We start from the raw sequence: 27,929 nt of genomic DNA, 5'->3' as shown, positions 1-27,929 counted from the left end.
TATATTTGGTGTTCTGTATATAAAGTTGATTAAAAATGAATCTTAATGAAGAATAGAATGGGAGAGGGAGTGGGAGGTGGGATGGGAGTAGGGGTGGGATAGTGGGAATGGGAGGAAGAACCACTATATTCCTAAAAGCTGTACATATGAAAGTTGTATTCATTAAATAAAAACCTTCTAAAAAATAAAAGAAAATAAAACAGAAGAAATCACAAGGCTTAAGTCCTAAACAACACTTCCGGCTTCAAAGAGGGATCTGAGTAAGTTTTATCAACACAGAAATCATGGGGCCGGCACTGTGGCACAGCAGGTAAAGCCACTGCCTGCAGTGCCAGCATCCCATAAGGGAGCCAGTTTGAGTCCTGGCTGTTCCACTTCCAATCCAGCTCTCTGCTATGGCCTGGGAAAGCAGTGGAGGATGGCCCAAGTGCTTGGGCCTCTGCCACACACATGGGAGCCCCGGAAGAAGTTCCTGGCTCCTGGCTTCGGATCGGTGCAGCTCCAACCAATTGAGGAGTGAACCAGCGGATGGAAAACTCTCTCTCTTCCTCTCTCTCTCTGCCTCTGCTTCTCAAATAAATAAATCTTTAAAAAAAAAAAAAGGTACCCTACCCCACAACAGAGTACCTGGGTTTGATTCCCAGTTCCCGTTCATGATTCCAGCTTCTTGCTAATGTAGTTCCTGGGAGCCAGCCATGATAGCTCAAGTAATCCCTACCACCCATGTGGGAAACCTGGATTGAGTTTGTAGCTCTTGGTTTGCCCTGGTCCAGTCCTGTTGCATACATCTGGGGACTGAACCAGCAGATGGGAATTCTCTCTCCTTCTCAAGCAAACCAGTAAATAATTTTTAAAAAGATTAAGATTGTGTTCTCACTGCCTACATCTACATGCGTGCCATGAACGTGGCACATGGCCAAGGAAAAGCAAAGTCATAGAGTTTTTCACCAGGGCTGCAATTTTCTGTCTAAATCATCCTCTCAAAATATAAGCAATTCTGCTCTGACTGTTCAGGGTCAAAGTTAACCCAAGAAGACAGTGTCAGGGGGATGAAATATGTGGACTCCGAAGCTAAAACACAACTGAATCTCAATTCTAACATACCATTCCCCAGCAATGAGATCTTGTTTTAACTACTATTTCTCCTACTGTTCGTTTTCTCATCATAAAATAGGAATGATGATGATTCTTATGTCAGAAGACAGTTGTTTTAGGAAATGAGATGCCACATGTAAATCATTTAGGACAATATCTGGCACTTATAAAATGAAATTCGAGTATTGACATTGCTATTTATATACAGTGTTCAATTTTCACTAGCTAGCTATAGGCAAACATGATATTTATGAAAATAGGTACTTGACTTATTATTTGCACTCTAAGAATAACAAGTAATCAAATGAACTGAAAATGGTTATTTGATTTTGCATGTATGCAGCCACATATGGAATGTGTTTATATATGTAGATTTTGTCTCATGCAGGTATAACTTAAAGTATAAAAATAAATTATTTTGTTTCATGAAGTAAAAATTACTGGAGACTAATATAGAATTTCCTGAATTTTTTTTTTGTTTGATGATAGAATGACTTCCATAAAATATAGCTTACTCCTTGGCTTGTCACCAGGAAAGCATCAGTCTATCCTAGATGTAGCCAAGGAAAAGCACAGTAGTGTCGAATCACCCAGGCCTTCCTGATAGACTTTTTGTTTCAAGAAGAGCCACTCTTCTGTAAGGGACTAAAACTCTGTGCAAAAGGGAGACAGCACCAGGCACTATCTTTTCACGGAAGAACTAAATATTCATACTGCTATATTCATCATCTCCTCCAATCTCATAGACAAGTGACAAAAACTGGTGAATTTCAGGCCAGCTTCAAAAATCAACAATTAGTTGAAACATTAATTTGTTAAAACCAAATTCCCCCCCAAAACATGACGGAAGTTCCAAATATCGAAGTGCTGCCAACTATCTCCTACAATGGAACCCAAAACTGTAATTAAAGTGCAAGGTGGTAGATTAGAAAGCTGGTGACATCAGAGAGCAGGCAAACTTCTGGGCCAAGATCCAGCCAGTCAGCGAAAGAGCCCCTGTTCAGGTCTGTAAGGGACCTACATCAACACCAGGCCTGGTACAGAAACCCAGCAGTGTCATTGGTTCTGAATATTACCTTGCTCGGTAGTGCATGAAAATCCATATTTCCTTCAATGCCAATGAACTACAGGCTATCCTCAACTCCAGGTCAAACTGTTAAAGGCTATTTTCCCCCAGGATATTGAAAACTTATTTTCGCTCAAGGACATTCCCAGAAATTAGATTAAATAGCAAGTATTTTTCCATTTACTTCAGAGTTAGTATCTAGGTTGTGGCACAGCTGAGAGGCAGAAAAAAAGGGGGGGCACAGAAAATGTCTGCATCTGATGAGTGTGAAAAGACTGTCTTAATCACTCACAAATTTCTGAGGAATTAAGCCTAGGAAGAGCGCATCACCACCTTTGCTGCTGAAGTGCATCTCTAGTACTGCAATTTTTAGATACTTATCAACATTCAATTAACATCTGTGATGTGATATTAGTCATTATTAACACTTATTAAGCACCCCTGTCTCTACTATGAGAGGGTAGGATTCAAGTTTAATAAGGTGGGACGCCAGCTGTCAGGTAGCATCTTCACTTGATTTATGCTTCTCTAGGAAACATCTGACTCCTTTCCAAGCTAAGCACCTCAGGTTTCAAAGTAATTAGCTTTCATTTTTATAGATGCCCAAGATGCTCAGAAATAAAAGATGTGCAACTGGTCACAATGGGTAAATTTATACATGACAATTTATAAACTAACTCCTATTCTACTTAGAAGCATAAGTACCTATTTGGTGAGAAAGATTCAAATTTGTCAAGAGATTAAATTTAAAATCAAGAGATGATGTCTAAGCAATGGCCTCCTTTGTAACTCTGTGAGGGATAGAAAGCAAAGCAGAAAGGAAAACTTGGGAGACTCAGGAGGAAGAACCCCTCAGCAGGGAGGTAAGCCCATGGAAACAATGCCAGGAACTGGTTCTACTTTCTAAAACTGGAAAGCAGCATTTCTGCTTTTGGATTGAGTGCTTCTGCCTGGGCTACTCCACGTGGCTCAGGGAACTCTGTTATATGCTAGACAATAACTTGAGATGCATTATCCTTTCATCTTCTGTTGCTTCTTGATGCTATTGGGTAAATAATGGCATTGCTTGAAAAAGATTAGTTACATAATGATATCACAAAGAAACGTTACATTCTGAACACAAGGAATCACAGGAGTTGCCTCCCTGTATCACAGGGGAGGTCTGTGCACTGAGAGTTCACCTGGGGGCAAGACACCAGGAGAGCCCATCCTGCAGCTCTGTCCTGCAGATGGGGAGGGAGAGGATCTTCCCTGGGGCCTCACCAGGCATGAGGTCAAGTAGTGGCCTGTGCAATCAACAGGTGGTAACAAGGGAACCCATAAGGGTAGTAGCACTGTGGGTTAGAGGTGCTGTGATGGAATGAAAGAAGCCCAGATTACAACAGGCTCAGCACATTTTATTTCACTGAATTCTCACTGGAAGAGGTTAGATAAGGACAAAGGTCACAGAGATGGTGAAAGCCAGAGAAAGGATTCTAAGCTAATTCTCGTTTGCTCTCAAACCCCTATTTCCACTGATCCATGGCACCCCTCAAGCAGCATGCTAATATGGCTCCTCTGATTACATATGCTTGCATAATTCGCTTAAACTTAGTGGGCCTTGGTCCCTACCCCTATAAATTGTACCCAATAATTACTTCCCTGCTACTTTCCTGGTTTATTGGGAGAACTAAAAAACCTATATGCAGCCGGAGCCACATTCTGACATTTCTATCCATGACAGAATGCTCAACAGTGGCCCCATAAGATTACATTATCTCATGATGTCAGAGCCATCTTAGTTTGGATACTCTAAGATGCTTACACAAAATGAAAACATCCAATGATGCATTTCTCAGAATGCATCCATGCCATCAAGTGACAAATAACTAAATATGAAAAAAAAATTAGAATGAAAATCAGTAGATCATTCTAAGTAATGATCATTAAATCCAAGGTCCTTCTTGGTCACATTTATACATGTCCTGTCACAGACCTTCTATGTCATCACTGAAGTTTCAACTGCTCATCTCAAAGACTAAGTGTATCTCCTTCTCTGAAGCTGTGAACAAGTCCTCTCCCATGGCTCCATGGGACAGACACAGAGATATGTGCCAAGTGCCATCTCCCAGACTACAGAGAGTGACCCTTGGTGTCAGGAAGTCTGTATTTGTTAATGCACTAGTATCTGTTGCAAGAAACAAAATTTGAAACTCCTTCACAATAGCAGTCTCAAAAGTGTGTCTAAGCCGGCGCAGTGGCTCAATAGGCTAATCCTCCACCTTGTGGCGTTGGCACACCGGGTTCTAGTCCCAGTCGGGGCGCCGGATTCTGTCCCAGTTGCCCCTCTTCCAGGCCAGCTCTCTGCTGTGGCCCGGGAGTGCAGTGGAGGATGGCCCAAGTGCTTGGGCCCTGCACCCCATGGGAGACCAGGAGAAGCACCCGGCTCCTGCCTTCGGATCAGCGCAGTGCGCCAGCTGCAGTGCACCAGCCCCAGCGGCCATTGGAGGGTGAACCAATGGCAAAGGAAGACCTTTCTCTCTGTCTCTCTCTCTCACTGTCCACTCTGCCTGTCAAAAAAAAAAAAAAAAGTGTGTCTTGGGGGCAGGCACCGTGGCATAGCAGGCAAAGTTGCCATCTGCAGCACCAGCATCCTACACAGGCACCAATTCCAGTTCCAGCTGCTCCACTTCTGATCCAGCTCCCTGCTAATGTGCCTGGGGAAGTAGTAGTAGACGGCTCAAGCACTTGAGCCCCCACACCCATATGGGAGACCTGGAAGAAGCTCCTGGCTCCTGGCTTAGGATCAGCCCAGCTCTAGCCATTGCAGCCATTTGGGCAGTGAACCAGCAGATGAAAGATCTCCCTCTCTGTCTCACTCCATCCCACCCCTGTAACTCTGCCTTTCAAATAAATAAATAAATCTGTTTTAAAAAAAGTGTATCCTGATAGATGACTGGCACCAGTCTGGGGTTGTAAACAAACGCACGCCCCTTCACACTTACAGCTGCGCCATTTGTAGGAGACTCCAACACCACCATGATTATCTGTTTCAGGCTAGCAGAAGGGGTACTGAAGGAGGGTCACCCAGGGAGGCAGTTTTGAGGAGTTGGGCAATGAGGCTGCACACAGGACTTCAATCCACATTCTAGTCACTAGAACCCAGCCACATGGCCCACCTAACTGTGCGAGAGCCTGTTGGGTCAACAAAGATAGGACCCAGTTTTTGGGAACAGCCAGCCAGTCCCATCACACCCATACCAGAAACATAAAAGATGCTTCCTGATGCATGAATGGACCAACTTAGTGCACTCAAGATTTGGCCATGAAGTGATTAAAGGTATGAGGATGAGGGGAGAGACAAAAAGCACTCTATGCAAAGTATGTTCACAAATCTCCTCAATTTCACAAATCACTTTTGCTGATAATAGCTGAACGCAGTTTTAAGGATGAAAACAACATTCCAAAAGAAAAGAGAAAAATATCATAAGCAAAGTCCAAGTTTCCAAAAAAGAATCATCTCTAATAAGAGAATATCACAGAGGAGAGAATCATAAATGGACAAGAGAATTTGTTAACAATACATAAAGAAAAGATAGCATGAACAGGACACAATCAGCTAGCTGTACAATTTAGACATATGCACTTTTATATATGGTTTTCTGTTACTATAATGAAATACCCAAGTCTATATAATTTATAAAGAAACAGGCTTATTTAGTTCACAATTCTAGAGACTAAAATTTCAAGCAGCATGACCCAGCTGTGGGGAGGGCCCCTGACTGCATCATATCACCATGGATAGCAACACAATGGACAGGGCGGTCCCACGGCAAGACAGGAAGTCAGGGAGCGGAGGAGCCAGTCCTGCTAGTTTATAACAAATCACCCCCACAAAGAAAACCAGGGTCCCATGAGAACAACCTTAATCTTTTCCAAGGGCAGTGTTTCCACCAAGACCTCCTGCCACGTGTTAACACTGCCACACAGGAGACACAGCTCCAATACACGAACCCATGCAGAAACACCACATCCAAACCACATCAAATATGAGGGCATTAAATCCAGTCATGTGCTTTTAGCAAAGCTGGACTTTACATCATAAAACTTTGATTTTGATGCTTTATTTATAAGTTGTTTTAAAATCAATTGAGCTTAAAAGATTGATCTAACACATGGATGAAAGACATCTAAAATTTTTGTTTCAAGCAGTCCTTAAATACAAGATTGAAAAAGCATCATATAAAACCCCATTGTATGTAAAGTTCTTTTAAAATGTCTCCATCTGACCAGGTCAAGACTGTCAGTATACTTAATTCTTACAAAAACAAATTTACCACATCTACGTTTAAGTTCCAATTGAGAACTAAGTGCACATGCCAATATTTCACCATCTCATGGAAGTTGCAGATGATGAAATCTACAGTTAATGCTCCAGCCCAAAACATCTCTTCGCCACCTAAGCTCTCAAAATAGGCTTATTTCCCCTATTTTTGACTGTATTTTAAAAGAGAAATGACATAGGTTTCACAGATGCTGGTGAAATAATTACAGTCGCATAGGCAAGGCATATAATTAGTTGAAGGAGAGGGTAAAAAAAGACTTCACCTACACTACGTGGGCACAGACTTAGGATTAACTGTGCAGCAACTGTCTCTTTCACAGCTATAACCAACACTGAGGAGAAAAAAGACCCCATAATTGAATATATAAAGACACACACACACGCACGCATGCATGCACACACACGTGGGCTCTCAGGAAACAGAGAAGACATGCTTCCTAAACTCAGGGACGCACACAGACTTACACTGAATGAACTCAGAGCAGAAATCAGGACAGAGCAAAAACAGGAGGGAGAACAATGAAATGATTCTTTCCTTCCTATACTGCAGACCACAACAGCTTCCCCAAATCGTGGAGAGATCGCACTTCTTTGGCACCCAGTGTACAGCAATAGTGCCCCTGATTCCTGAGGGATGCGAGGCCAGCAGTACCCACAAAGGGGCCAAATTCTCTGATTTTCACAGAAGCCTGTTGAACTCATTCAGGGTTTGGGCTTCTAAGTTGAAGGAACCCTTAAGCTGTCAAAAATCCCAACAGCTATTTTTCCTGTGTTCAGAATCTCCTTATTTTATGAAATTTGCAAGTTTACAATGACACAGTGCAGAAATCTCTAGTTCAAACTTTAATGGCACATGGAAGCACATGCAGTTTATTTTTATCCAACATGTATCAATTTCTTTTAAAGATTTTATTTATTTACTTGAAAATCAGAGTTACACAGAGAGAGAAGGAGAGGCAGAGAGAGAGAGAGAGAGAAAGAGAGAGAGGTCCTCCATCCACTGGTTCACTCCCAAGTTGGCTGCAATGGCCAGAGCTGTGTCAATCTGAAGCCAGGAGCCAGGAGCCGGGAGTTTCTTCCAGGTCTCCAACGCAGGTGCAGGGGCCCAGGGACTTGGGCCATCTTCTGCTGCTTTCCCAGGCCACAGCAGAGAGCTGGCTAGGAAGTAGAGCGGCCAGGACTCGATCTGGTACCCATATGGGATGTCAGCACTGCAGGCGGCAGCTTTACCCACTACACCACAGCGCCGGCCCCCACATATCAATTTTAATTGGAAGAATTTGCTCAAGGTTTAAATAATACACCTTAGTGGTGAAGAACTCAGAGGAAGTGTGCATAATTATAAACGAATATTGCACGTGGTGTGGCCTGGCCAGCTCCACTCCTTTCCAGAAAAAAATCACAACAGTAAAGCAGACTGATAGTTCCACAAAAGCAGCACTTTAAAAGGTATGAGGCTGGCCGGCGCCGCGGCTCACTAGGCTAATCCTCCGCCTTGCAGCGCCAGCACACCGGGTTCTAGTCCCAGTCGGGGCGCCGGATTCTGTCCCAGTTGCCCCTCTTCCAGGCCAACTCTCTGCTGTGGCCAGGGAGTACAGTGGAGGATGGCCCAAGTATTTGGGCCCTGCACCCCATGGGAGACCAGGAGAAGCACCTGGCTCCTGCCATCGGATCAGCGTGGTGCGCCGGCCGCGGCGGCCATTGGAGGGTGAACCAACGGCAAAGGAAGACCTTTCTTTCTGTCTCTCTTTCTCACTGTCCACTCTCCCTGTCAAAAAAAATATTTTTAATAAATAAATAAAAGGTATGAGGGTGCTTGAAAAAGTCTGGGAAAAATTGATTTACATAGTAAGTTTACTTTGCTACAAAAAATTTTTAAAAAGGTATGGTTTATTTAAAATACAATTTTTTCATGAATTTTTCATATACATGAATTTCAAATTTTTTTTGCACCAAAATAAACTTACCTTTTAATGTCATTTCCAGATTTTTTTTTTTATTTGAGATGTAGAGAGACAGAGATAGAGAGAGATCTCATCTGCTGGTTCACCTGCAGTGGCCAGCACTGAGCCAGACTGAAGCCAGGAACCAGCAACTCAATCTAGGTCTGTCATCTGATGGCAGGAACACAACTACTTGAGCCATCACTGTTGCCCTCCCGGGTCTGCATTAACAGGAAGCTGTAGTCAGGAGTTGGAGCTGAGAACAGGACACATTTCTGATATGTGGCTGGCAATCTTTACTGGCATTCTAACCATCAGGCTAAATGCCCAGCCCACCACAAAGTTTTTGGAGAACCCATGTAAATCAAAGAGTGAGTTCACACTCTCCTAATCTAGCCTGATACCAGGATAAACATTAGAAGCTCAAGGTTTACAACACTATTCCCTTCAGGAACCCAGCCAGCAGTGAAGATGTGGAAGTGGCAGAGGAAGGGGACTGTCCCCAGAGCCAACTGAAGTTTGAACATCCTGCCCTGACGTAAACTGTGCTTTCTGGCCAAGTGTTCACCTTCGCAGCTCCTGAGTTCTGACCCCCTCCGGGAGGCACAAATGAACAGCATGTTTCTCAACTGACCTTTACTTACTTAAAGCAAAGGCAAAATGAAAAGTTCAAAATTGTTCTGTTTGACGAGTACTAGAGTGTAGATACTCCAGCGTATCAGTAAAATGTGGACTCCACAGTCATCACAGATGGCCAGTGGGCAAAGAGTAAAGGACAAAGCAGACATCCTTGTAGAAAACAGGGTGGTTTAACAGGGATCTGTGCCTCAATGTAAAGCCATTCACCTCAGCTTGGAGAAAGGGAAGGGATACCCAGAGGGAAAACGGCAGGCCATTGTTCAAGGTAGATTTTAGAAAGATGAAACGGGAATATTCATCCTTGAAATTTGGCTCCATGGGATTTGGTCACCAAAATTCTAGCCCTTATCTAGAAAAGTAAACAAGCACCAAAGCCAAAAAGACATAAACAACAATACCCCTTAACAGAAGGCCACTCCGCACAATGCTGGGTGGTGAGGTCTTTACAGGTCAGAAACTCTATGCAAATGTACACCTGGAAACTGAAGGAGACGGTGGGCTGCAAGCAGAGGAGTAAGGAGGTGAGTTGCCAAGGCCAGCAGATGTCCTTGGGAAAGTGGGGAGCTCCAGGAGCCCTAAGAGTGTGGTGCACGGCTCTGGGCCACGTCTCCCAGCCGGCCCCTGCCCAGAGGGGAGAGCCTATGTTTCCTGTAGAGGGCAAAGGAAGTAGCTTCCTAGGAGCTCCACCCTCTTTCCTATCCCATGACATCCCAACCTGCCTCAGAGAGCACAATGGGCAGAAGGCAGACCCCTCCACCCGTCACAGGAAGCCTGTGCACAGAGCTCGCTCTGTCTCTTGGTGGAAGGGAAGAGCAGAGAATCGACGGGTGTCAGGTCTTTGAAGAGGTTTACAGGAAGAAATCTTCCACTTTTCATTGAGGAGAAGAGCTTACTCAGAACACGGATACTGCATGAGAAACGTTGCCAGAGAAGGTCTGAAGCCTGGACGTCCCCTGACCTAGTGCCACCTTCCTGAGGATTTTAGGAAGCTCATATTGAGGCATACCAGAGCTGTTCCAACTATAGGTACGTGTCATCATGACATCCACAAAGGACTCAAGAGGAACTTGGTACAGGTTCAGGAAACACCGATGTGTGGGGTGGTCAGACACTCACATATATATAGCAAGCATTTACTGAACACAAACTGTATTTTAAGTGCTGAGTCTACAGAGAGAAAAAATCAAATAGACGTTTTCTCTGCCTTACAGAAATTCTGCCTAGTGGTCAGTGCCCACTATTTTTGACTTCTTATATCCAAGTATAAAATATCTTTATAATTATACTTAAAATGTTTTAAAATATATAAATAATTCAATATATATATATATTTAACTTTTATTTAATGAATATAAATTTCCAAAGTACGGTTTATGGATCACAATGGCTTCCCCCCCATAACGTCCCTCCCACCCGCAACCCTCCCCTCTCCCACTCCCTCTCCCCTTCCATTCACATCAAGATTCATTTTTGATTCTCTTTATATACAGAAGATCAGTTTATCATACATTAAGTAAAGATTTCAACAGTTTGCTCCCACAAAGAAACATAAAGTGAAAAATAATAGATGATTTTTTAAATGATGATGAAATCAGATCAGACCTATTGTCATGTTTAATCCCAGTGAGAGTCAAGTTGGGAATTGATAATTTCTTCTTCTTTTTTTTTTTTTTTTTTACAGAAGATCAGTTTAGTATACATTAAGTAAAGCTTTCAACAGTTTGCACCCCCATAGAAACACAAAGTGAAATATACTGTTTGAGTACTCATTATAGCATTAAGTCTCAATGTACAGCACGCTAAGGACAGAGATCCTCAAGTTCATATTTATAAATATATAAATGTATATCTAAATACTTGAACATCTCCACCTTAACTAATCCCTTCATTTAAAACGCAGCATTTTGGATGTCATTCTCAATAAAAATAATCCTTAACACCTCCTAGGTTTACTACTCTTAAGATATGACCTGGTATCACTATATCATCAGTATTCCCAGTGTACTCAATAGATTTTAGAGAGGTAAGATATGAAACGATTCACATTCTCAAGTAGCCTACAACCTCTTCTGAGGAACAAATCATTTACATGAGATTATAAATAACAACAGAATTGGCAAAACAGCATAGACAAGTAATGCCAATACCATAAGTAAGAGTGCTCCTAACAATTTTTATACAGGGGCCAATGTTGTAGTGTAGTAAGGCCACCACTTGCAATGGCGGCATCCCATGTGAGCACTGGTTAGTGGCCACTGCTCAATTTCTGATCCAGCTCCATACAAATGGCCTGGGAAAAGCAGTGGAAGACGGTTCAAGTGCTTGGGCCCCTGTCACATGGGAGACCCAGATGAAGCTCCTGGCTCCTGGCTGCAGCCTATTTCAGCTCTGGCTATTGCAGCCACCATGGGGAGTAAACCAACAGATGTAAGACCTCTCTGTCTATTCCTCTCTCTGCCTTTCAAATTCATCAATATTTTAAAAATTATTATCCAAACCATGACATTTTTCAGAGTAAAAAGGGATACTACTACTAATTACTACTGGGACTACCCCTAGAAAATCAGAACATAATGTTTCTTTTCTCATGAAAAATTCTAGGAGGTAGATGGTATAACTGCCATTTTGTAAGTAAGATATAATAATTGTCCAGGGTTACAGACAGGTTGAAAGTAAACAGCTGGCACTGGAACTAAGTACATTCCACTGCAATGCTCCAGCTCTTACTCTGTGACAAGTACTACAGGAATAATTTAGATGAGGAAAACATATCTTTCTGTTTGGAATCATCAAGGATGGCTCAACAGAGGACAGTGATATTAAATATTTGAGGGAACTTCAAAAAGTTTGTGGAAAAATGAAATTAAAAGAGAAATTTATGGGGCCAGTGCTGAGGCGTAGTGGGTAAAGCAGCCACCTGCAGTGCCAGCATCCCACCAGCTTCACTTCTGATCCAGCTCCCTACTAATGCATTTGGGAAAACAGTGAAAGATGGTCCAAGTGCTTGGGGCCCTGCATCCATGTGGGAGATCCAGAGGAAGCACCTGGCTTTTGGCTTTGGATCAACCAGCTCCAGCCATTGTGGCCATCTGAGAGAGTGAACCAATGAATGGAAGATCTCTCTCTCTCTCTCTCTCTCTCTCTCTCTCTCTCTGTTATGTGTGTGTGTGCGAGACTCTGCCTTTCAAATAAATAAATCTTTAATGAAAAGATAAATTTGTCTTGGTGCAGAAATCATTTAATCCATACATATTTTTTAAAATACACATTTTTCCCAAACCTGAAAAACCTATGCATGGATTTCCAATTAATTATGCACCAAAATATCCTCATAGATCTTGAAGCTTTGAGTCAGAAGCATTTTACTAGGGTACTTCAAAATATTCTTTGGAAAATGAAGTAAAAGTAAGTTTATCTGGGTGTAAAAATATGTGGATATCCATGCATATTCATAGAAGGCAGAGATTAGAGAAGGAAACCTAGAGAGGAGGAACAATGGAACAATGGCCTGAAAGCTGGTGAAAACTGAGTCTTGGTGGGCAAAAAGAAGTCAACTTAACCAGGACTTCATAGATTTGTGAAGACCTCAGAACTACAAGACTGGAGGGATAAGCTGAGGCCAACCTTCCATTTGTGTTTAATTAAGGCAAATATGAAACTGAGTTTGTCTGTCCTGAGCTCACTCCACATTTACTTTGCATTGAGGCTGACCAGTGCATGCAGATCAAATGTCTCATAGGCTCAGTGCTTTATAGGGTTGTACTGAGTGGGGCACACATATCATCCAAAGACAGGGAAGGTGCCAACTCGAGGCTGGATGCAGTCCTGAGAAAGTCCCTATACATCCTTCTAAGTTTACATGGTGTAAATCAATCTTGTTTATCCCTGGGAACAATGTATATTGCTGAATATCCATATTCTAATAGAAAAAAAAAGCCCCAAACATTGTAAGTAGTAGATCCATAACTTGTATTTGCTAAAGAAAAATGTCTTCAGTGTGTATATATAGATTAAGATGGTGTCACAGTCACAAATTTAATGATTTGAAACTGTCCCAGGAACCAAAACCTTTTCAGGATTGAATGGACAGTAAGGTTAGAGGCCAAAGTGACCCCGATGAGAGAGAGGCCACAGCCAAGGTCTGCAAGTCCACCGGTTGGAGAAAGGCTTCCAGGAAGAACAGAGGGACTCATCAACAGTGACAAGCCTGTGGGGCCACGGCTTAGGCAAACTGATTAGGGTAATCAAGGTCAGCCTTAGAGCATCTCTACCTCTATGCTCTTTCCTCACTCAGATGAATTTTTCTAAAGTACATCTGTGATCATACTGTTTTCCCGCTGAAAGGCTTTCAGTGACATCCCATCGCCTACCAAGTTTCAACCCCAGGTCTATCATGTATGACCCTCCAGAATCAGCTCCTTACTATCCAACCAATCCAATTTTCCACAACATTTATTCCACTATCCCAGGCTGCAGAAAGATGGCTTAGTGACTGTTCTCAAGCATGATCAACTTTATGCCTTTGTTCAAGACAGGAGCTTAGCTTGGCAGATCTGCTTATCACCTCTATGGTAATCTATTAAAATCCACCTGGACATCAGAGCCAGCTCATGTGTTAGCTTTTCTATGAAATTCTTTACATAAAAAATGCTCTCTCCATGTATCTGTTGGTTGCATAGATGGATGGATGGATCTCGTCATGGATCTCTGAGGTGGTAAAGACTTTTCCTTGTTGTGCCATAATATACTCCAGTTCCTATTATAACATTCTCTGCATGCTGAACATACTGCTGTCTCTCTTATTAAATGGAAGGCTTTCAAAGGTTATAGGATATAGGTTAACTGTATCCATCTATGTATCCCATACAAATCAGAGTATAAGATCTTTTACAGAATACGTGCCTCAGATCAGGAATCACGTGAAAGCAGGCGGTAAGCATACATAATAGTAAGCTCAGTCCATGAAGGAGATAAATCTTAGCTATGAATGTTTGGTAACTGAATCTAGGGTAGCTGGAATTCTTTTTGACAAAGGTTAGGTCTATTTTGAAATTACCTTTTGTCACAGTCAGGGTCATTACCTCCATCTTCTTCACAAGGTCTATACTCTGTCACAGTCTCTTCCTTGAAGTCTTCCGAGCACACTCTCCCCACCCAAGTCTCCTCGAGATTCTGGGATCTCCCTCTTGACACTGCTCATCACCCTGCAGGACAGGACTAAGTATACTACTGTGAAACTGCTTCTCCTGTGTGTCTCTCCTCAGTGCACAGGAGTCAGCTTTGCTCTTTGCTGTAATCTACTGTCCTCAGAACACTCTCTCAGTAAAGGTTTCTTAGCAAGTATTTTCTTTTAGACATATTTACCTAACAGTCTGACTTTTTATCTACTAAGTTCAATCATCATTGTTAGTAAATCCAGGATTAGCTCCTAAGTCTTTCAGTGTAGAGAACTTAATCCAGGTTTCATGGTCAGGCAGCCCCAGTTTGTAGCATCAGTTCTACTTCTTACTAGGGTTGTGAGCCTAAATAAATCACTTACAATTTCATAGACAGATTTCCTCACATCTCCCATATGGAAAATAATACTACTTGCAGGGTGTTACAAAGACTAGAGATTATGTAAGTAAAGCACCTAACTGAGGTTCCAGCCATTGCTCAATAATGATAGCAACTACTACAATAAGCACATGGTTAAAAGTAAATGTCAATATATGTATTTTCAATAGGTATATTGATATATATACTAATTATTTTTAAATATCAGTTGTTTAACAAACTTTAAAAGTTAATTTAGCAATCCTATGCAGACACAGTATTTGTGCTTATAAATTATCATGTTTCCTGTAATATTTTTCCTCCAACTAGCAAGAAAATAAAATATATAAAGGACATACAGTTATCAGAAAAACATGCAAGTTATGGCATAAGAAGTAGAGTTATAGGGTCAGTCTTCAATATGATTTCATTTCCATTGATTTTCTGAAAATTAAGAAAAAACCTGGAGGTGGGGAAGAAGTTATTCTCATATTAAATATTAAAGTAGGTCAATAAGATATTATATAACTTCACTTTCCAGGCCTCCCAAACATTAAAAAGGTGAGAAGTAGTACATACATATGCCATATTGGGAAAATTCAATGTGGAAAATGTGTTTCTAACACAGTGTCCACAAAAAGAAACTAGTGTTCAGCTTCCTATATAAACAAATGTCATCACATTCAAAGAATAGTACATCAGGAAATTTCTGGAAGAAAATTCATGGTGTGTGTGTGTGTGTGTGTGAGAGAGAGAGAGAGAGAGAGAGAGAGAGAACGCACGTGAGAGAGACCATCCTACCATAGGATGACATCAAAGCATTATAGTCAGATCATTAGCAATGCACACTCACTTCCACTGCAGATGTAGGGAGGTTAGTGAAAGCAAAATGATCACTTAAGATCAATTTAAGAAACCTGGCTTGTTACAAATAGGAGTGAGTAGGTGGATTTGTCCAAACCACACTATTTACATCTTCCAAACCCTATCATTTTGTGTGGTGGCTAAAATTTCATGCATGTCACAAGTCTTCCTCTTCTCCCTGCCACACAATGTGGCTGCTTTGAAGAATGTCAGATGGAAAATAAGAAAAAGAAAGAGCCATTATTTTTAATTCTCAAAAATTTGCAGTGAAATGTAAAATACACAAATTTTAGTTTGAGTGTTTACAAATGGATAAATGGTTTAGGAGACGCAGAGGCACCAACACTCTCACCATGGCATGAAACACTTTCTAACACAGTCAACACAGATTTCACAGTCCTAACTCCCTGTGTTAGGTGCATACACTAATAAGCCCTTCAAGCTCTTTATTTAGCAATTTTTAACAGCACCCTGAGTTCTTAAGACTAACAAATATTATATAAATAAGTAAATAAACACCAAAATAGGTCCTGACTCAGTGTAGTAGGAGCCAGATTTATCCTCCTGTCTGAAAACAACCATAAAGCTAGACACCATAGATAAGACAACAGCATGTACTGGTGCTGGTGACAAAGGAAAGGATCCCTAAGAAAAGGAAAACTCATGAAGTGAGACCTACAATTGCCTCAGCACATTGCCTAAAGAAAGTGTTCAGATCATGGCACAGGAAGAGGGGACTGGGGCAGAAACCAGCCGTCTCCTTGGGTGGAGGATATGGAGCGAGAAGTGCAGGGAGCCTAAAATTGTTAATAGTGCTGTACAGACAGAATTCCAAAGAGCTGTGATCAATATGAATATTGATCTATGTATGCATATGAGGGAACCCATGGCTGGGAGAATCATCCAAAAAGAATAGAAGAAACAGTGCCAGGATTCACAAATGTTCAACTGCAGTTTCTGTTCCCAATAGCAAGAGTGGAAAAAAAAAAACTCATAATTTAGAGGACATGAGTTATAGCATTAAAAGGATCTTGGTTTGACTGCAAGTAAAAGTTGACCCTAAACTAAATGCTGCGTGGTGCTACCTGACAAAGCTTACATGCATGCAAGATCTCAAAGGATCAAACTGCTTCCCAGTATCTTATTTACCCCAGGAAAAAGTTAATGAATGTATTTGGGAATACAAAAGTGTCCAAGTACCAACAAGTTAAAATTTAGGCCTCCAAACCAAAATCATCAAATATGCAAAGAGGCAGGATAATAGGACTCCAAAAGAGGAGAAACATTAATTGATCAGAATTGATTTACAGCTAGCAAACATGATGGAATTAGTAGAAAAGGGCCTTAAAACAGTTATTTTAACTTCATTCCATATGTTCAAGAAACTGAAGAATGACTATGTTAAGTAATAGCAGTAAGGAAGATATAAAAAGGACCCATCTGGTTAAACCTCCACCTGGAAGGCAGGCATCCCACACTGAAGCACTGGTTCAAGTTTTGGCTGCTCCACTTCCGATCCCACTCCCTGCTAATGCACCTGGGAAAGCAGTGGAAGATAAAAGAGTACTTGCCCCTGCCATCCAGAGGGGTGACTTGGATGGACTTCTAGGCTCCTAAGCTCTAGGCTCCTGGCTTGAATCTGGCTGTATGATGGATATATGAGGGTACTTCCAAAAGTTCATGGAAAAACAAAATTAAAAAATAGTTTATTTGGGAGTAAAAAAAAATTTGAAATCCATGCATAGTTTTTTCATAATATGCATTTTCCATGAACTTTTTGAGGACTCTCCCGTATAATACTGTTCATAAGATATAGATCTGTTGCTGCAATAGAACCTTATATGAGGACTAATGGAACTTACGTATAACTTTTCTATTTGAAATAACTGGCTTGACTTTATCAGCTATATATGGCATTATATATAAAAAGTGTATTATATATACTTTACAGTAGGTATATATTAATAAACAAGTATTATGTATAAATATATAACAAATATATATTGTTATATATATACCTTAAAATAAAATCCATGCATAGGATATTATTTTTGAACAATTTTAGTCTGAATTATTTTATATGAATGCAATCAAAATTGCTATGAGGGCTTATTTCATTGTAATGATTAATATCCTTTATTTTTCTGATCTAGTTTCTAACTGAATTATTTTTTCTTACATTTACATCTCCTAGTTTCTGTTGCTGAATATTCTGAAATCCAGAAATATTACTCAAATTGAAGAGTTTAACATATATGAGTATGTACATAAATGACACACAAACTTATTTTTCTTAAATTTCTCTTCAGCACAATAAGAAATAGTGTATTGTTAAATCATTGAAGTGAAATAATTTATAGAGCACAAGAGAGCTTGAGCTGGATACTTCACCATCAGTTCAGAGGTTTTTAAATTGATCATATATTCAGCTTCTTTTCAGAATCTTTCTCCTGTTGCTTTATTGAATACCTAGCAGGTACATGGTGGTCACCGGAAACATAATAAAACACAACCTCCACAGAGTCTATGTATAGAATCAAGTATAAAACATTTTTACACCATATGTGTTGTCAAGACGGACAGTGCACTATGGACATGGACACGAGGAGATTACCAAACACACTGGGAGAAAGATGAGGGAAAGCAGTAAGAAAATCATCCTAATGGAGATGACCTTTATATTCTGAAGTATGTGAGGAAGTTCACCTAATAGAGAAATTGGAAAATGACATTAAAGGCAGAGGAAATAGCAACTGTAAAAGCACAGCAGAATGAAGTAACGTGGTATATTCTGGAAATAAATAAATGTGGGTATTACTGAAGTATAACTTACGTGAGGAATAATAGTGAGAAGAGAGAAACTAAAGAGGAAATAAAAAGCAGGTCCAGATAATAAAGTAGCTCTCTAAAGATATCAAAAACTTTTGCATTTAATACTAAAGCACCAGGAAGTCACCAAAAATCTCTAAGTTGAGGAATGACATGATTATATTTCTCTTTTAGGGAGAGAGTTTTTAAAGCACTGTGGAGAACATAAGGAAGGTGGGTGGAGACTTACAGTAAAAATACCAGTCAAGAGATTCTCACAATAGTTCAAGGAGATATGATGAGAAATTAAATGGGGCAGAGGTAGGAGGTGACTGATTAAGGACATACTCAGGAAGAAGAATCAGCAGAGCTCGGAAATTGGTTATATGTGTCAGTGTGACATGAAGGTAAAGAAAGAGTGAAGGAAGATTCCAAGGTACTAGCTTGAATGACTGCAGGAATGGTGCTTTTAGTGGGAAAAAGCAAAGAGGTGCAGGTCTTGGGGAGAAGCATGATTCTGAACATGTTGAATTCGAAGATTATTTGGCCTATTTAAACAGAGACACCTAACACAGCCATGCATTGCTTAACAACAGGGATACATTTCTGATAAATGTGTTGTTAGGGGACTTTGTCAGTGCATGATCATCATGGAGTACATTTACACAAACTAACACGGCCATGGCATCAGTAGTGATATAACCTTATGAAACCATGGTTGCACATGCAGTCCACCATTGGCTGAAATGTGGCACATGGCTTTATATAACTGGAAGTATGGAAGTAGGAAGCTGTAGCTGCTACCACACAATAGTAGTGGAAAAACTCAGAGAATAAAAACACTAAGTTGAAAATTAGAGTAGAAAGGGAAGAAGCCTGTCGTAGCGTCCATTTTGTGCAACTATAACAGAACACCACCAACTCAGTAGTTTATAATAAACAGAGAGAGATAGAAGGAGGCCAAACTCATCCTTTTGTAAAGAATCAACCTCCTTGAAAATGGTATTAATTCATTCACAAGGGCAGAGCCCTCGTGGCCTAATCACCTCTCATTAGTCCCCACCTCTCCATTAGGGATTTAGTTTTCAATACCTGCTTACTGGGGAGATACATTTAAAACACAGCCAGGCCCTATGACAGAATTCTTCACTGTACATTCAATGGACTGATGGAGGAACCAAAGATGGAAACTGAGAAGGAGGAATCAGTTGGTAATAAGGGAAGCCAGAGGAGAGTGGTGTGGAAAGAATCACTATGTTCCTAAATCTATATATATATGAAATGTGCATAACTTAAATAAAATTTTTTAAAAAAGAAACCAAAATGGAGAAGAACACTTCAAGGAGGAGAGAATTCAAATGCAATAAAAAACTGATATTAAGTAAGAAATAAAAATGTCCACTGGAATTGCCGATTAAAAGACCATGGTAACTGCAGGGTAGTTAAGATATTAAAACCAGATTCCTTTAAGATAGAAGGTAGAAAAAACTGATATTGCTAACATAGATTAATCTTTAAGGATTTCAGTAATGGAAAGCATCGTGAATAGATTATATTAATATTAATAACAATTGTGAGTCTAATAAATGACATGGGATGGGAGACTTCCCGTCCTGCATTGTACTAAGCACTTTGCAGACATAATCTTATTTAATTCTAAAACATTTAGATGACTCCAAAACAGTCTTTCTCTAATCCCCAATTTCTACCACACTGCTAATCTTTTGAACAAAATATCCAACTTGATTATCTGTACTTTAAGAATAAGAATTGTGTCATATACTCCTTTTTTTTTTTTTTTTTTGTCTCATCTAGGAAAGTTTTGGGGACACAGTAAATGCTTAGTATCCTGCAGATAGGCATTGGTCTTAAGAGTTTAAGGAGGTGAGAAGTGTGTGTTTCATAATGGAGTGCCTGGGTTGAAATTCTGGTACTGCTCCAGATTCCAGCTTTTTTCTAATGTTCACCCTGGGAGGCAGCTGGTGATGGCTCAAGTAGTTGGATCCCTAACACTCCTGAGGAAGACCAGAACTGAGCTCCCAGCTGCCAGCTCCTGGCTTTGGCCTGGTCCAGCTCTGGTCATTGTAGGCGTCTGGAGAGTGAAGCAGTAGATGGGAGTTCTGTCTGTCTATCCATCTCTCAAACAAATTTTAAAAAATCAATATATTTGAAAATATACTGATTTTTCACTATATGTATGAGTTGTTATCAGACAACAGAGGAAAAATGTTTTGACACTATCCAATTCTATACAAGTCTAAAGCTCATTGGAGAGACAAGACATGCAGATGAAAAGTTCAGTTACCACTTAAAACATCAATTAAGTGCCACCACATTTATAATAGTACTCTATGAGTGAAGTAAAGGAGAGAATGCTGTGAGCTAGTGTTGTGAAAGAAATATTTATGCAGCTGATAGGAGTTGCATAAGGGCTTGAAAATTCTGACAGAAACAGCTTCCCAAGAGGTCAAGATGCAAAGGAACAGTGTGCCAAGAGGTCATGACCAATTATATATTGAGCAAAATCTTCAATCCTACTTTTCTTTGCCCCAAATCAGCTTATTTCCTTCTTTGTTTCTCCTTAATTCAGCTTTTTTTTTTTTTTTTTGGACAGACAGAGGGGACAGTGAGAGAGAGTCAGAGAGAAAGGTCTTCCTTTTCTGTTGGTTCACCCCGCAATGGCCGCTGTGGCCAACGCACTATGCTGATCCGAAGCCAGGAGCCAGGTGCTTCTCCTAGTCTCCCATACAGGTGCAGGGCCCAAGGACTTGGGCCATCCTCCCTTCCCAGGTCACAGCAGAGAGCTGGACTGGAAGAGGAGCAACCAGGACAGAATCCGGCGCCCCGACCGGGACTAGAATCTGGGATGCTGGCGCCACAGGCAGAGGATTAGCCTATTGAGCTGCGGCGCCAGCCTTAATTCATGTTTTTATACACATCTCACAGATACAAACTTCTGTTATCATATCCTATTTAATCTTCATCACTCAACACTGCAGATCCTCAGTTCTACTTCCAAAGTCCCTCCCACGGATCTAGTCTCATTGTAATGATGCAGCTGGTGTTCTACTCATGGTCTCCTCACATTCTGCATATTAGAACAGACAGCTTCTCCCAGTGACCCAAGAGCTACCCCCGATCACCGAACACCATGCCCTGCCTCATGCTTTCTTCTTTTCCTACTCTAACTCATTGCTGTTTTTCCCGTGCAAGTTTGTCCTAATACTTCCTACAACCAACTTTTCATTTCCCTCTTCCAACCCTCCTCTGGCTCAAAGTCAATCTTTATGCCCAGGCTCTACATCGTAATTTACTCCCTGGAAACCATTAATCCTACACAGGGAAAAAAAATTCAAAAAACCCACAGATTTCACTGCTGTTGAGTTGTTCAAGCATGAAGATAACCCTGTTCTGTATAAATTTTTATTTATGTTCCATAAACATGTTTCAAACAGCTTTAACATGTGTATATAAAAGAGGTCTTAAAAAGTTCATGGAAAATGTATATCATGCATGAATTTTAAATTTTTTGCACTAAAATAAACATCTTTTGATTAATTTTCCCCATGAACTTTTTGAGACAGATAAGTATATACTTCAACCTATTATTAAGCCCACATCCTTTCTTTTTAAATTTTTTTTATTTATTTGAAAAGCACAACAACAGAGAGAGTGAGAGAGACAGAGAGAGTGAGATCTTCCACATTGGTTCACTCCCCAGATGACGGCAACAGGCAGTACTGGGCTAGGCCTTACTGAAGCCAGGAGTCAGGAACTCCATCTATTCTCCCACATAGGTAACAGGGTCCCAAGCACTTGGACCATCATCCATTGCTTTCCCAGACACATTAGCAGGAAGATGGACTGGACAGAGCAGCCTGGACTCAAACCAGTGCTCTGATACGGAATGCTGGCATCACAAGCACTGTCTTAACTCACTGAGCTCTGATGCTGGCTCCAACCCCACATTCTAACCAACAAAACACAATCCAAGGCTATAGGGACCCACGTTTCCCAAGACTCAGACATTAGGTTTATAAGTTTTAGAAATTAAGTGATATCTTTTGTTTTTAATCACTCAGTAACTACCCTGACTAAAAAGTCAAGTCAAAATCCTGTGGCTCTGGTTTGGAATCCATCGTTGTAGCCAAAGTTAGAAAAAAATGCACTTTCAGTAAACACTCTGTTCTCTAAATTTCACCTTGGCTGTGCACTAATCACTGCACCTGTTAGGAGATGACCCCCTACCACATCAATCTAATGATAATCACAAGTTCAGATCTACATGACTTCATTTCTTATAAGCATTAGATTAGTAAATTTAACAAACAGGCAGTTCCTATGGGTTTTAAGCACTACGCTAGAAAGCACGTGGATAGAGATAAATAAAACATCACTCATAAGTACAAGATCCTCACATTCTGAGATGGAAACAACAAATGATAACATAATTATAAGAGTAACAAAATTCATAAAATGACAGAGAAACATCTAGGGAAAGCAGAGAAAAAAATCTGCCTTGAGGAGTTGTGAAATGATTTGCAAGAAAGTGACACTTAAACTAGATCTCAAAATTGGAAGAAAATAAGGGAAGAGATGGATGTGTGTGTGTGTGTGCGTGAAGTGCACACATACAAAGTCACATCAAAATATTCACAGTAATAGAGTTAAAAGGTAAGTTTATATTAGTGCAAAAGATTTTTTGAAATCCACAGTGATTGTTTTTCATAATATACTTTTTCCCTGAACTTTCTGAAGGTCCTCATATATAGTGTGAACTACTTCCCAGACACAAGTCACACATTACCTCACTGTTGCCATCACATTGAAGATGGAATAACTGAGGCATGACAACTAACTTCACTTGTTAGAATGTCACCAAGGGGCCGGTGCCGTGGCTCACTTGGTTAATCCTCCGCCTACAGCACCGGCATCCCATATGGGTGCAGGGTTCTAGTCCCGGTTGCTCCTCTTCCAGTCCAGCTCTCTGCTGTGGCCCAGGAAGGCAGTGGAGGATGGCCCAAGTGCTTGGGCGCCCACACCCCCATGGGAGACCAGGAGGAAGCACCTGGCTCCTGGCTTCCAATCGGCGTAGTTCTGGCCATAGTGGCCATTTAGGGGGTGAACCAATGGAAGGAAGACCTTTCTCTCTGTCTCAAATAAAAAAAAAAAATTAAAAAAAAGAATGTCACCAAATAGCTTCAAATATAACCTTTGTCCAATGTACAAGCCCCCTTCCAGAGAGGGAGTATTTTTTGAAAATAAAACTGGGAAGAATCATTATTGTGACAAGTTACAGTTTCTCCAAAAGTACCTTTTTTATGAAATCTTTACTTCTAACGAATTGACATTTTATAGTTGTAGCTATTTCCCACATAAAAAGCTTCTAAAACCCAGTTCTTTGAAAGACGCCTGGGGTCCAAGGTCATTTACAAGATGTGAAACTTCCAAGGTTGTATCTCTATGCATGTTCCTGGTTGAAAGATCAGGAGTTTTTCTGAGTCTTAAAAGGGTCTATGAACCTCTCTTCCCAAAATGGCTAAGAATTAAACTGATCTAACAGAGAATGTTGCCAGGCTTTTTAGTTTTCTGAAAAGTACAAGTGTAAAATTTAATTTCATGTATGAGAAATACATCTCATACATAATGGGGAAGAAGATTAATAATTCTATTAATAATGTAACAACTTGATAATGAGACACTGAAGTGAGCGTTACCCATGTTACTAATAACTACTCAGGATGTTAACAGTGAAAGGACCATTTAGAAAGCTAATTTCCTTTTCATCGTGCTGGTTAAGTGTTTACTTTCATTCACATCCTGTGTGACCCTATGGGAAAATTTTTAACTAATACTGGGGAAAATCCCATAGGGTTACACAGGATGTGAACAGGGTCTGGACTCAACTACCTTCAGCCTGAAAAATAAAATTAGATAGGTGAGTTTCACTTTCTGTTTGTCATAAGTTCCACTTTCTGGTTCCCAATGTGCAAATTCAAAGCGAATCTGTGTTTCTGAAACAGCAGACCCGTAAAATCCCAACCTCCTCGCACTCTTTCTAACAAGGATTTCTCTGTGTTGCATAACACAATCCTTCTGGCAGGAGATGCAAATGTGTGGTGCCAATCCAGGAGTGAGCGCCTGCCATACCTGGGCTCACACTCAGTTCAGCTGCCCTTTTTCCATTTCCTGTGGAGAACACACATCCCACCACTTCCCCTATAGAAAAAAGAAAGCAGCCCGATTTAATTGCTGATGGAAACATTGTCATACTTTCCACTGGCCAAGCTTGAAACCATTACTGATCTAACCTTCATTAATTTTTCCACAACAATTTGCAGAAATGTCAGGAACCAGCTGTACGAAGGCTGATTAATTGTCCTTATCACAACTGCGTCACCAGGAGCACTCCCCACCCTCCAACACACATACACACACAGACACACGAAGGTACTGCAAAAATTAGAGATTTAACAGATAAATCTATATTGGTGTGAAAAATTTAAAATTTATCCCTTCAAAATGTTCACAGAAAATGCATATTATGAAACAACTATACATGGATCTCAAATTTGCACCAAAATAATCATAAATATTTCTTTTTGTAAAAAAAGATTGATTTATTTATTTGAAAAGCAGAGATACAGAGAGAGGAGAGAGAAAGGAGAGTAAAAAAGAGTTCCATCTGCTGGTTCACTCCCCAGGTGGCCGCAACAGCTGGGGCTGGGCCAGGCTGAAGCCAGCAGCCCGGAGCTTCCTCTGGGTCACCCACATGAGTTCAGGGGCCCAAGCACTTGGGCCATCCTCTGTTGCTTTCTCAGGAGCATTAGCAGGAAGCCGGTCTGCAAGTGGAGCAGCAGGGACTTGAACTGGTGCCCATGTGGGATGCTGGCACTCCAGACGGAGGCTTAACCTTCTATGCTACAGCACTGGCCCCATAAACATCTCTTAATTCCATTTTTCATTAACTTTTTGAACAACCCGTGTGTGTGTGTGTGTGTGTGTGTGTAGGCGTGAGTTTAACGAAGTTAGGGATTTTTCTGCTTTGGTTGGTACTGTCAGTGGTATGTCTCTTACTCTGAAAAATCCACATGTATTTTTATGTCTTCCAAAGGCCGAAACATTTCCAGAGTTGGAGGCATTTGGGAGTGCATCCCTAAAGGAAGAGTTTGCTCCCTGCCAATTACTCAGTTCTGTCTGTCAATGAATCAGAGTCTTAGAGCAACACAGCATTTATTAGTCAATTACAGAAACTGAAATTCACTTCTGCAACATGAATTAGAAAATCCAGTGCCCTTTTTCTACTTTTCTTCACTTTCTCCTCTCCCTCATCACTTTCGTTTGAGCTGTTCCATCTGTCTCACCCTACAAAATACTGTACTGGGCATGCCCAGTATCCCAGGAGCCCAGGCAGCACTGTCCACCTCCTAACCCCATGGATGCGGCCCATGAGCGCCTCTCACGCTGATGCCAGAAAGAATCTGGCCATCTGTGCACAACTGGTCACAGCAAGCTTAGCTTCTCAGCCAGCACTTGGATTTTCAAACTTCTAACGAGTTGGTACAATGCCAACAAGTGATGGAGAAGAGAAGCACATACAAACATCCTTTTTTTTTTTCAACGCACAAGAATTCAGATACCAATTTTCAAAGGTGTACTTGTCACAGTGGCTCACAAGATTTCAAGACCAAAGATCAAAGCATAGTCACATCCTCAAAATGGATCCAAATCCAGCAGTTTGCGTCACTGCTAAACTTCGTGCATAGGAATGTGGGTTTCCTTCCCTGTATCACTAGTGTACATACCAGCCAGGGGTTAAAGTTGAAGAGATATTGAACCAAATCCACAGCTCTGCGAGACTGAAAAGACATCAAAAAAAAAAAAAAATCTAAAGGCTCTATGTTCCTAGTACAACCCCAAACCAAAGACAGAGACTGGACAAACTGTGGTGGTGTGAGGCACGGAGGCCATAAGTGGACATGTAACTCAGAGCCAGAAGACTGGCCTTCAGTCCATCTCTGCCATTTGCTAAAAATGCAAATAACATGAGACAGCTTACATCTCTGTTTCCATGTTCTTGTCTGTAACGTGGGGATAAAACTAAGTTTTAGAATCATTCAGAGAAACAGGGCTTTCAGTAGCCTAAGGAAGTGAACCATGAATGTTAGCCATTAATTCTATACCTTTCTGTTGATATTTCAGGCACATGTTAATCTGAAAGTAAGGAGGAAATAATGTGAGAGGACTTCTGCATTACACTAAGAAAGCCCACTGGGTTGGCTGGGAGATTTCCCTAGAGTGTGAGGATATGTCCTATTGCCAGAGATAATACCAGTAAAACCAGGTCTGGTAATCAGCATTAAACATTCTCTTTTCTGCTGACCTCCTCCGTTGTGCTAAGACAACACAATGTGGATTGCTGCAGGATATAGGGGCAGGCTCTGCTGGAGGTGTTTACACCTCACTCACCACTGCTACGGGTTCTGGAAAAGAGAGGAGGATAGAAGGCACTGCAGGCCAAAGATAGACAAAGGAAGCTGACCTGGTCTTCGTCATCATCAAAGCTTGTGTTGAAAAAGAAAAAATGCAGAACGGGCATTGCAGTGCAGTGGTTTGAGCCGCTGCTTAGGACACTCTTAGCCCATATCAGAGGGCCATTTCGAGTCTCAGCTACTCGGATTCTCAATCAGCTTCCTGCTAATGTGCCTGGGAAGCCAGCAGATGATAGCCCCAGTATTTGGGTCACTGACACCCACATGGAAGACTCAGATGGGGTTCTGGCTTCAGCCTGGTCTAGCCCTAGCTGTTTCTCTCTCACCCTCTCTCTGTCATTCTGCCTTTCAAATAAATAAAATAAAATGAAATAAAGAGAGAGAAAGGCACTCATTCCTCTAGCACTAAAATCAGTTTTGAGCTGCCAGGAGGCCACACAGTGAAGGAAGGACACCACTCTTAATTCCTGTTCCACCTTAAGTAAGCTACGCACTGTAAGAACTTAATCTTCACAGCCAGAGCATGGGATTTAATCTAGGTTGGAGCTCCCCAATGTGCTTGCTGTAAGGCCCAACGCTTGCAACTGTGTAAAACAAAATACATTAGATTATTTGTTTCATGTCATATGGGTCATGTGCTGATGTCATGACAAGGTGTAGAGGGAGGCACATCTCACACAGACATGTATACAATCCAGTCATCACACTTACGAACTACAAAAAGGATCAGTACATTGGATTATAAAGAAAACCAATTATGCTGAAATAGTTATCTCAAAAATAGTTAGGCAGTCTTGTAGACAGTAATACATGTGGTTCTTTGTTAATCATGGGAAATAAGCTAAAAACCCACCATTATTCTGAGTAGTCACAATCATAAAGGTACTCTGGGATATTAGCCACAAAAGTAATGTGCTATGAAATCATCTTTGATTTCCACTGGGGACAAAGTCATAGGCACTGCTGAAACTACTCCTGTCATTTGTTGCCTTCATTAATTACAAAGAGAGAGCTGAAGTTCACTTAGCAATGAGTAAAAAAACAAGGTTTTTCTGTTCTCAACAAAATTCTCTGAATTCTGTCCATCTGTGGTTAAGATCCTCCATCTAGGGTAAATAGTAAATCCCACTGTAATTTCAATCATCCAAGATGAATGATTAAAT

At 40.9% G+C, this 27,929-nt stretch overlaps 1 protein-coding gene and 1 non-coding gene across 26 annotated transcripts in view; both read right to left on the bottom strand.

The window, feature by feature from the left end:
* Positions 1–27,929, bottom strand: part of HIVEP2 (HIVEP zinc finger 2) — a 214,846-nt gene that overhangs the window by 50,262 nt on the left and 136,655 nt on the right. The window lies entirely within an intron of this gene.
* LOC127493375 (small nucleolar RNA U13) lies at positions 27,387–27,493 on the bottom strand. The gene has a single exon (XR_007923428.1). It is a non-coding gene; the product is annotated as a small nucleolar RNA U13 (small nucleolar RNA).

Source organism: Oryctolagus cuniculus, chromosome 5, assembly GCF_051225735.1.
Source record: "Oryctolagus cuniculus isolate XC-2025 breed Fujian yellow rabbit chromosome 5, ASM5122573v1, whole genome shotgun sequence".
Classification (NCBI taxonomy): Eukaryota; Metazoa; Chordata; class Mammalia; order Lagomorpha; family Leporidae; genus Oryctolagus; species Oryctolagus cuniculus.
Note: the sequence above shows the minus strand (reverse complement) of the source record. Positions and strands in the feature narration are given on the sequence as shown.